Consider the following 11,221-nt stretch of genomic DNA (forward strand, 5'->3'; position numbering starts at 1 on the left):
AAAATCAATCATGATAACTATTAAAGAAGTCACACACACATGAATATAGACACATTTGTTAGACAGAAATTCACAATCATAATATGTTAGCATGAGGGAAAATGGTAAATTATTATAGATATATAAACAACTCATAAGAATAAACAAATAGAATGCGAAAGTTCCCATGTTATGACCAACACATTAATATTAAAAATATGATCTTACCATTTACTATTTAGAATATCTCAAAAGAAAGATACCACTATATCATTTTTGATAAAAAGTGCACATATAGACCACTGAAGATCAACTTAGAGAGAGGTCCATCTATTTTCCTCACTCTAATCAAATACTAATAGCCTATGCAAGTAAAATTTAACTATTCCTTTGTTCTAATTTAAAGTAAACCACAATAATATTACAAACATGGTCATACCAATTTTTCTTGTATCAAAATTGAGCGAAACTAAGCCTCGTCATTAAAAAAAAAAAAAGATTAAGTGGGAGTATAAATAAAGATTATAAAACCATCACATATCCCAAAAAGGGAGAAAGGTAATCTGCATCCCTCTATTTTCTAATTAAGAACAAAGGCCTTAATGATGTCAATTTAAAATAGGACAAATAAGATATGTAGTAATGAAGTTGTTATGTATATTGGCACAAAAGGGCTAAATTAAATATTTAACAAAAGAATGATACCACATACCATAGAAGATGATATCAGAAAGGGGAAGAAACATTGCTCACCCTAGCAATAAAATCAATTGTTTGAGCATGTGAAATGTAACTATTTTTCAAATTATATCCATATCACAAGAAATTTCCAATATAAAAAATAATCCTATATAGACTACACGAGTAAGAAATATAATTGCATAAAAATAGAAATTTAGGCAACTTATGACATGAAGCACCCCCACATCATTGTCAACTAGATAAGTTTGAAAAAATAATGTGAAAAGAAGTATATACATCAAAACAATAAATTATAGGAGGAAAGGTAAGAATTTCTTTGATACATATCATAGGAGAATGTTATGCTCAATATCTTTGCTTGCTAAAAATATTCACCAATCATATTAATTGCAAGTTACCAATGTTTAATCACATAATGATATGGGGCTTGGATAATTATTATAATCCTCTCCAAATTATATCTAAGCATCCAATTATTTGTTCTTTTATTTTTTAGTGCACAATAAATCATTATTGAATATTCCTCAATAACAATATTATCAATGTTTAATGGAAAGGAAGTCAAGATCCCCATGCTCAAAACCTCCATTTCAACAACATTTTTGAAACACATTATAATATTCTTACAAACTACTTTAATAACCTTTTTTGAACAATCCCTAATGAGAACACCAATACTAGTTAAACATAGGTTTCTCCTAGATGAGGGATGAGACAAAATGCCTCGATCATGAGCTTGAGAGTTTCATTTTTTTGATATGCAATCTTTTGAGGGAATGCATTCTAATAAAGAACAAGAATCTTGAACAAAGTGCTTAGATTATTTATATTAATATTAAGAATATAATTCATGACTACTTCTAAAATGGAATGTTCAACCCTACAAATGACCCCAAAAAGTGACGAAAATGTTTTCAAAAAAATTCTATTATTTCTCTCCAACTTGATATTATAGATAATGATAGACAGGCTGACCTCCTAGATAGAAGAAAAAAAAAGGAGCCCTACACATGATTGTGTAATACTTAATGAATGCAAAAGGGTCAAGTCCAACCACAGATAAGTAACCTAACTTAGAAGAAAAGCTAATACCAATAATCCATTGGGAAAAGGCAATGTAGAGGCAAATGATCAAATGATTCAATGAAGTAACCAAAAAGGGTGCAACTGAAGACAACTATAATTCCAACTTTGTGAAGCCTCATCCTAGTTCAACCTTACCTTGGAATGAAAACCATGCAAAAGCTCCAACTTTGGGGAGATATGCAAGACACCAAAACAATTTAGAGAGCCACATGTGCACAAGTTCAAAAGTAATGTTGGATTTATAATCATATCAAACACCATTCTATTGAGAGGTCAATGGAGTCCAAAACATTTCATCATCATAAGAGGTGTGAATTAGTATTTTCTTATTCAACACAAATATTAGGGCAATAATGAGATCACGAGGAGCATCTAAAGCTGAGAAATCTTTCCATTTATCAAATGGAGGGTAAGAGGAAGTGAAAATAGTAAAATGAGTAGAACCAAGCATACCCTAGTCAATCTGTGGTATAGTCATTGAGAGGGAAAAAATATGAATTTGAGCTAGGGGAAACCTATTCAAAGAATCGACCCAAAAGTAAGATTTAATGGCAACATGGATAAGCGTTGATAAAGTGGGAATTATTAAAATCCCTATAGGATGAAATAAAATTCCACACATTAGAACCCTTATTCTTAGGTAAAGAAGCAGTGAAAAATCTCTCCCTTATAATAGAATCCAAGTATTTAGAATACACAAGTCTTACCCATTTAGATCATGTGTTGTAATAAAGTTTCTAGAATAAACTTACACCTAAAAATTTGTTTCAAAGGAAAAAATGAAAAACTATAACTTCCTTGTGATACTTGGGAGACAAATCTTATCCCAAGACAAAAGCCCATCTTTTTCCTCCAATGGACATTATTATCCCAACAAATAATCCTAAAGATAAATTATAATTTATGAGTTAATTTGTTTCACATATTAGGAACTCACATGGGATAGATGGGACACACTTTTAAAATGATTCTATCATCTAATTTTCCTACATAAAGTCAACCATCTATGTTTCCAAGATTATTCTTATCAAAAATACAATAGATAGCCTTCTATCAAGAGTGTGATTTTCAGATACTCTGAACAAAGGAATCTCTAAATTTTTATAATGAAAGGAACTCAAAGTATAACCAAAAAAATGTGCCAAGTGCTCTTCGACCAAAGGAGCTATATTAATAAATAATATTTTTATTTTTATTTTTGAGGGTTTACTAGCTAGCCTAAAGAGAAAGAATAATATTTTATGACTATGTTGATACATTGATATTAATGTAATACTACCTTGCCAAAATAATAATGTATCATCACCAAACAAGCTATGGTTATAGCTTTCACCCAAGTTACTTACAATATTCACTTTCCAAATCTAGATAATATATTGTCATTATTAATAGCACAATTAAGACCTTTAACCATAATAATGAAGAGGGAGTGGAAAACTAGACCACCTTGTTTGATTCCCCTAGAAGAAGAAAAGAAGTCCCTTGAAGTACCATTTATTATGATAGAGTACCTGATATTCAAGATACAAGTTGAGATCCATTGATCCCTCCCTCATGAAAATCAAATCTTTGTAATACTACAAAAAGAAATGTTCAATTGACACAATCATAGGTTTTCATCATGTTTAGTTTGAGAATAGTGGTAGTTTTCCTTTCAAAGGATATTGAGTACAATACTTCATGAGCAAGAATAAACCCCTTAGGGTTTTCCCTACCTTGTACAGACGCCTATTGTTCTACATGTATTATTTTAAAGGATAATCTTATCCAAACATAAGGAAATAGCTTTTATCAAAATCTTATATCGGTTATTACATAATGAGATTGATTTAAAATCATTAAAGGTCCTAGTATTATCGACTTTTGGCTTAATTCTCTTAAAAATAGTCATGTTTCATCTAACCTCTTCTGGGGCAAGTGAAATATCTTCCAAAATAAAATTCTAGACCTTATGAATTAGATTCTTTGTTCTTTAGTCTCCTCTAGTTAGTAGAATCATCAGTGTTACTTGTATTCCTATCACCATCACTAAGCCAAAGCCAATAAGATTTATGTTTGTAATAAATTTCTTCTCTTAAGAAGCCTTCCTCAAGGGACTACCTAAGTGTCTTTTCAAGAAAAAAGGATTGTTAATCCATACCAAATCATAAACCTGAGTTTGAAGATCAGCTAGTATCAATTCAAGCCAACCCTTTTCTTGGAACATGGCACACAACAATTGCTATCACTAAAATAAATAAATAACATTTCACTTATTTAATATTTAATTATAATAATAACCAAATATATTTTAAATTTCCTATATAAATTAATTTATCATTAAAAGAAGCCATGATGGAGAATGTGGAGAAGCGTTGGCTGCCGGCTGGGCTAGGGTTTTTCCCCTAGCCTGTTCTTGGTGTTCGATCTTTACTATTTTTCTATTCTGTTTGGATTGCTAGCTACTGGACATAATTTGTGTCAATTTTTTTGGATATCTTCTGCAGTCAATTTTGGATTGGGGTTTTATTGTTTGCATGGCAGGGCCTGGGATTTCTTCTCCGTTGGTGAGAACAGATGGTTCTTCTCCAACTATGCATGCAATGCGATCTGAATCGTTTTATTCAGGGGAGAGCTCCAAGCTGAAAAAAGTTAATGGTTGTTTTCCGCATAGCCATGATCACCTTGTTCTGGTTATTCCTCCAACGGCTGTAATGGAGGACATTGATTATTGGACCAAGCATGCTTTGATATGCAAATTTCTTGGAATCCAGATTTCCCTATCCGCTCTTAAGGCATGGATCCACCGCTCATGGCAGGTGGAAGGCGATATCGAGATTATGTTAGCGGGGAATAGTTTTTTTTTTTTTGTATTCTCTTGCATGTCTGATCGGGATCGTGTTTTTGAAGGAGGCCCTTATTTCTACAACCATGTGGGGTTATTTGTCAAACCTTGGCATTCAGGTTTTAATTCTGCTGAGGATCTCCCTTCAACAGTGCCAGTTTGGGTTCGCTTGCCTCGTCTTCCCTTGGAATTTTGGCGTGAAGACATCCTTCGACAAATTGTTGCTTTGTTGGGGAAGCTGGCTGTGATCGCACATCAATCCCTGGATAAAAAGGTTATTTCTTATGCTAGAATTTGTGTTGAAATTAATTTGAATAACCCATTACCAGATTCTTTGGAAATTTGTATGGGGGATTTTTCTTGGGTGCAGTAGTTAGATTATGAATCTATCCCTTTCCGTTACCGAATTTGTCATGAGTATGGTCATTTACTGTGTCAGTGCCCCCATAACTCAAGTTTCAAAGGAGTGGATGGTTCTACAGCTAGCAATACTGGTGGTTTGGCAGATACTATAGGGAAAGGACAATCTCAAATGTCTAATACTACCAAGGGGATGAATCCGCAAGATGCTACAAGTAAGGGTAAGGATCAAATGCAGGATAAGGATGGATTTACCCCTGTTCGCCCTCGTGCTAAGGGCCATGGTCAAAAGAGGCCTTTGAAAGAAAGATTATCTGATTCAGGTTTTAACCTCTTTGAGGTGCTGGATAGTATGGTTCTAGAGGAGGGTATTCCTCCTCCTATCTCTTCTAATCGAGTTTTCCCAGATGAGAGATCTGTTCCTAATGATGCTTGTGGGGCATCCCAAGTTGTAGTATATCAAAACTGTGAGGTCCCTGCAGCTCCTATGACAGAGGCTCTGGTGACTCCTGTAGTGTTGGAGGATAATGATGTTGTTTTAGTTGACTTGGTTAAGGATGTGCTACCATCAGGTAAGGGCAAGGGTTCTCCTCTCCCCTTGGGGTTGATGTCTTGACCCTTTAAGCGGGCTTCTTCTACTCCTCCTCTAAGGAGTGGGCACAAAACAGACCAAGAGAAGATTAAACTCACAGGAGATATATTGATTGAGTCTAGTTCAGTGAAACCTTTGGATTCTCATTTTCCCAATTCTACCCAATGATGATTATTCTCTCATGGAATGTAAGGGGGTTGAATAGCATCCCTAGACAAAAGGCTATTCATAACTTAGTGGTTGATCATAGCCCTGATGTTTTTTGTATCCAAGAGACTAAGCTCTCTGTGGAGTCTATGGTCCAACATGCCTCTAGTATTTGGTCTCGTGGCCAATGCCAGTGTGTTGCGGCAACAGGCAGTGCGGGTGGTTTAGTTATATTTTGGGATCCTCAAAAAATTTCTCCTCTTGGCTGGATGTCTTCTCACTCGGCTTTCTCTATGGTAGCTTCTGCTCTAGACTGAGGAGAGGTAATCATGGTTACTAATGTGTATGCACTTGTTGATCTTGTGGGAAAGGAGGAACTTTGAGAACATATTCAATATGTTAGAAATTGTCATCCTTATCATCCTTGGGTGTTAGCAGGGGACTTCAATTCAGTTTTAAGTCTGGAGGAGAAGCATGGTGGTTTGGCTAGATTGGGGCCTTCTTCTGCTCTTCTTTGGAAACATATATATCTTTTGCATCCCTCTAATGTTAAGCCTTCTAATGGTCTCTATACCTGAAATAATCGTAGGACTAGTGTTGCTGCTATCTCAGAACGTCTGGATAGATTTCTTGTTTCTTGCTTCTGGGTTACTGGCACCCTTACTATCTCTTCAAAAATCCTTGATTGGAGGGGTTTAGATCATTGGCCAATCAAATTTTCCTCTATAGGGGCTTATGTTCCAAAGAATCCTCCTTTTAAGTTCCAGTTGATGTGGCTTCAAGACTCCTCTCTTCATGATTGTGTTTTCTGTTAGTGGAAAGATGGTGCTCCTGCATATGGTACTGCAATGTTCTCATTTTCTAAAAGGCTTCAATATGTTAAAAGGAATCTCAAGATATGGAATAGGGAATGCTTTGGGAACCTTCACTTTATGAAGAGGCTTGCTCAAGAAGATCTTGATGTCATCACAAGAGAGATTAGAGATCAAGGTTTCTCAGAGGATCTTGGCAAGGATGAAACCCTTGCTTCTAGAGCCCTAGAAGAATGGGAAATTTGAGAGGAAATTTTTTGGAAGCAAAAGGCTAGAGTTGATTGGCTCGAGGAAGGTGATCGTAACATTGCCTTTTTACATAAAACAGTGCAATCTCATCGGAATCAGAGCACTATCTCTTCTTTGGTTAATTCTCAAGGTATCCAACTGAATTCCTTGCCATCTTTGTTCCAGGAGGCTATTTGGTACTTCTCTACCCTCTTCTCTGAGGATTCTCCTGTTGCTGATAGTGAAGAAAATCTTATTTTGTCCTGTATTCCTTCCCTTATCACTCAGGAAATGAATGATTATCTCATGCGTCCTATTTCTTTGGAAGAGCTGGAGGAGGTGGTCTTTGCCATGCCTAAGGGGAAGGCTCCTGGTCCTGATGGCTTTCCAGTTAAATTCTTTTAAGAATTTTGGGACATCATTAATCATGATTTGTTGGAGGTGGTTAAAGAATCCTATGCTAGCAAGCAGATGCTTCGAGCTTTGAACTCTACATTCTTGACTCTTATTCCTAAGAGAGAAGGTGCTAATCAATTGGAGTTTTTTAGACCAATTGCCTTATGTAATGTGTTTTACAAAGTTATTACTAAGTTGATTGCTAAGAGATTGAAAAGGTGGCTTCCTATTATTATCTCAGAAGAACAAGGTGGTTTTGTTGCTGGCAGACAAATTTTGGATGGGGTGGTTATTGCTACTGAGGCTATTCACTCTATGGCTACTTCAAAGGAGAGAGCCATGTTTGTTAAGTTGGATATGGCTAAGGCCTATGATAGAGTTAAATGGAGCTTTTTAAGGAGTATTCTTCTTTCTTTTGGATTTAGCTCTGACTGGGTGAGTTAGATTATGAGTTGTGTTACTTCTGCCTCTTTTTATGTTCTTATTAATGGTCAACCTTCTCAACTATTTGGTGCTTCTAGAGGCCTCCGCCAAGGTGACCCTCTCTCCCCATATCTATTCATCATCATGGTTGAAGGCTTGGGCAGATTCATTAAGCATCTGGTGTCCTAGAATTCTATTCAAGGATGGCGGTGGGGTAATGGCTTACCTTCTCTTTCCCATCTTCAATTTGTTGATGATTCTGCTCTTGTTGGTCTTGCTAGAATCAAGGAAGGTGAAGCCTTTCGAGATGCTTTGGACATCTATTTGGCAACTTCAGGCCAGAAAGTTAATGAGCACAAATCTTCCATTTACTTTTTTAACACTCCTGATTCTATTCAGCACAGGATTGTTGGTATCCTACGGTTTCAGATAGGATCACTTCCTTTGACTTATCTTGGCATCCCTATTGCTGTTTCCAGGCAGCCACGTCTCTTCTGGAAAAATTTGATTACCAAGCTTTAGGATAAGGTAAATTATTGGACTCATAGATGGCTTTCTACTGCTTCCCGGGTTACTCTTCTTCAAGCTGTTATCCAAGCTCTTCCTACTTATCGAAGCATGGTTCACGCTGCACCTATTTACTTTCTCAAGGAGTTTGATGCTCTTTCTCGACAATTCCTTTGGAGTGGCAATTTTCATAGTACTAAATGGAGCTTGGTTAATTGGGCAACTTTTTGTAGGCCTAAAAAGGAGGGTGGTCTTGGTCTTCGATCTACTCTATTGAGTAGTCAAGCTTTGGCTGCTAAACTTTATTGGCGATGGTGCTTTGGACAACATCAACTTTGGGCTCGTATTATCACTCATAAATATTTTCATGGTGCTGATCCTTGCTCTGTTTCTGCACTTCCTCTTGAAGGTCATGGCTCAATGGTTTGGCATACTTTGAAGACAGGTGCGATGTTGGTAAAGAGGGGTCTATTTCGGATATGTAAAGGAGGTTCTCAAGCTTTTTTTTGGTCTGATGCTTGGGATGGATTCCCTTCCATTTTATCCATATACCCTCATCTTCAGCCTCTTTGTGACTCTTTTCTTGCCACTAGATGGGATAAAGTGGCTCATTACAAGACTCCTTATCAATTGGAACTTGTTGTTGGTTAAAGATGGAAGAATTCTTCTGATTGGCCTCCTGGAGGTACAGACATGGATAGTCAGGAGCTTTATCAAATTCTGGCCTCTAGAGAGTGTTCTTCTTTGCTTGGTCCAGATGTTTTGGCTTGGGGCGGTACCTTGTCTGGTAAATATCATGTCTCTGCTAGGTATCAGAAGATAACTAGACAATTATTTGGGGATGCTGAGGTCCCTTGGTGGAAGCAAGTTTGGAATAAAGTTTCTTGGTCCAAGTGCAATTTTTTCATGTGGCTAGTGGTTCACAACCATTGTCTTACCTGGGATAATCTTTGTAAACGTGGATTTCAGGGCCCCTCTTATTGTGTTTTGTGTGGTAATGGAGAGGAGTCTGTCTCCCATCTGTTCTTCCATTGTTCCTATTCTACTCAGATATGGCACCTTTGGTGGCACGTTTGGGGTTGCTCTTGTCAGCATGCTTCCTCTTTGCCTGAATTCTGGGCCCACATGGGTACTGCTCCCTCCAAGTCTTCTTTTCTCCATGCTGCTTGGATTGTTGGCCCATCTTTCATGCTTTGGCATATCTAGTTGGAGAAGAATCGTCGCATATTCCAAGATGTTCGGCTTGGTGTTTTGCATCTTTGGTGGAAAATATCACATTCTCTTCAGGAAACTATTCTTGTGAAGTGTGAGTTTGATGGGGGTATGGATCCGGTTGATCTTGCTATCTGTAATCGCCTCAATTTTCATCTGCAGGATGGGGCTGCAGCTCATAGGTTTCCTTCTATGTCCAGGCAGCTTCACCATCAGAGGAAGGTTCGGGTTAACCGGGATGGGCACTGGACTCCTCCTCCCTGTGGAGTTCTGAAAATTAACACCGATGTCTCTTCCCGTGGGAATCCTGGTCCGGCTGGTATTGGCGGAGTGACTCATTGTAATTCTGGGGATGTTAAATTTTTCTTCTCAGTTCATAAGGGTGATTATACTAACAATCTCATGGAAGCTCAGGCTATTTTATATGCTGTGGAACAGTGTTGCTTGCGGGGATGGAGTAAGATTATCTGTGAGTCTGATTCCCAGGTGGTGGTGAACATGCTTTCTTCGCAAGAGCTTGAGGATGTTAGTTGGCAGCTGGCCACTGTTGTTAAGCAAATTCTTTTCTTCTCTTCCTCTTTTCAGTTCATTAGGTTCACGTATATTCCTTGCGAATGGAATACAACTACTGATTGTTTAGCCAAATGGGCATCTAGTCATGATCCGGGTTGGAATATTAGGGATAGGAGGCAACTATCCTTTGAGATGGTGCAAGAATTTGATGATCTTGTTGCTCAGGATCGAGCTCCTTGTTGAGCTCTCCTTGTTGTATTCCTTTCTGTCTTAATAAATTTTTACCCCTCTTTTTGCTAATTTATCATTAGTAAACATGACAATTCTTTGCAATATTAATCTATATTAAAAATATAAAATCATATTTAAAAATAAATTCTATTTTTTCAAGTACATAAGACTGTCTTTTAAATATGTGCTTTCAATTGTCAATTGATTCTTGGTTTACTGGTGAAGTAGCTCATAAAGAACCCACCACAGACCATAAATTTTTTTTTTAGATTTATTGAACTGAAATTTAGCAGCCCTTAATCAATAATTAATACAACTGATTAACAGAGAAGAGTACCGAGTCCTTCCTTTCAATATGGTCACTGGTGGCGTTTATATTGTCAAAGTCGTGACCAGTTCATCTGTGGTACGTCAAGCTTATAGCGATTCTTGCGGAGATAATTCTGGCTTCAACATTTCAAGGAAAAGATGGGGCCTGCGCCAGACGATTGATCCCACTTGTACAAATGTGGATTCCATTTCCTTAAACTTCATAATTGGGTTGTGATCTTTGGTAAGTCTGAGGATAAATGGTGGTAATTGTTGAGAATTTGAGGTCTTTATTCTGTTAAATTCTAGTAACCTCTAAAATAAATTGTAGGAGATGATAATGGTGAGTTCTTGTTAAATATATATGTTTGAAAAGTAAATAAAATGCAGATATTTCTTGGCTTGAAAACAAAATTTGTCATGATTCAAAATGAGGTATTTACAGCAAGCAAGATTCCGTTTCTATCGTCAACATGAATTCTCACCAATAAATCAATAGTGATTTGAGAGAACAAATGATCGGAGAAATAGGTCACCAAAAATTGAAAATGTTACATCTTTACCTTTGAACCTTTCAAAGTCATACCTAATAATTGTAAATGATTTTCAGGTTTTAATTAAAAATGTTTCAAAGCTCAGATGTAAAGAAGGCACTCAATGTATTACAAAAATTAAGGAAGGTTTAACATGGAAAATGCAGTACTTTAGTGTATGGGCAATTTATTTCTGCCTAAATGCTTTGTACCATTATTGCCATGTGTAGCACGTACATTGGTTTGGACATCAAGCTGGGTAGGGTTTAGATTTAACAACTTGGGTGACCCCTGACCTTACCAGAGGCTAGATACAGTATATATACATGTTGTGTGTCGCTATGTCTTCAAGCTCATTTCAAAGAAG

The sequence above is a fragment of the Cupressus sempervirens genome, chromosome 5, assembly GCF_028749045.1.
Source record: "Cupressus sempervirens isolate cs-2001-9-10 chromosome 5, ASM2874904v1, whole genome shotgun sequence".
NCBI classification, from domain to species: Eukaryota; Viridiplantae; Streptophyta; class Pinopsida; order Cupressales; family Cupressaceae; genus Cupressus; species Cupressus sempervirens.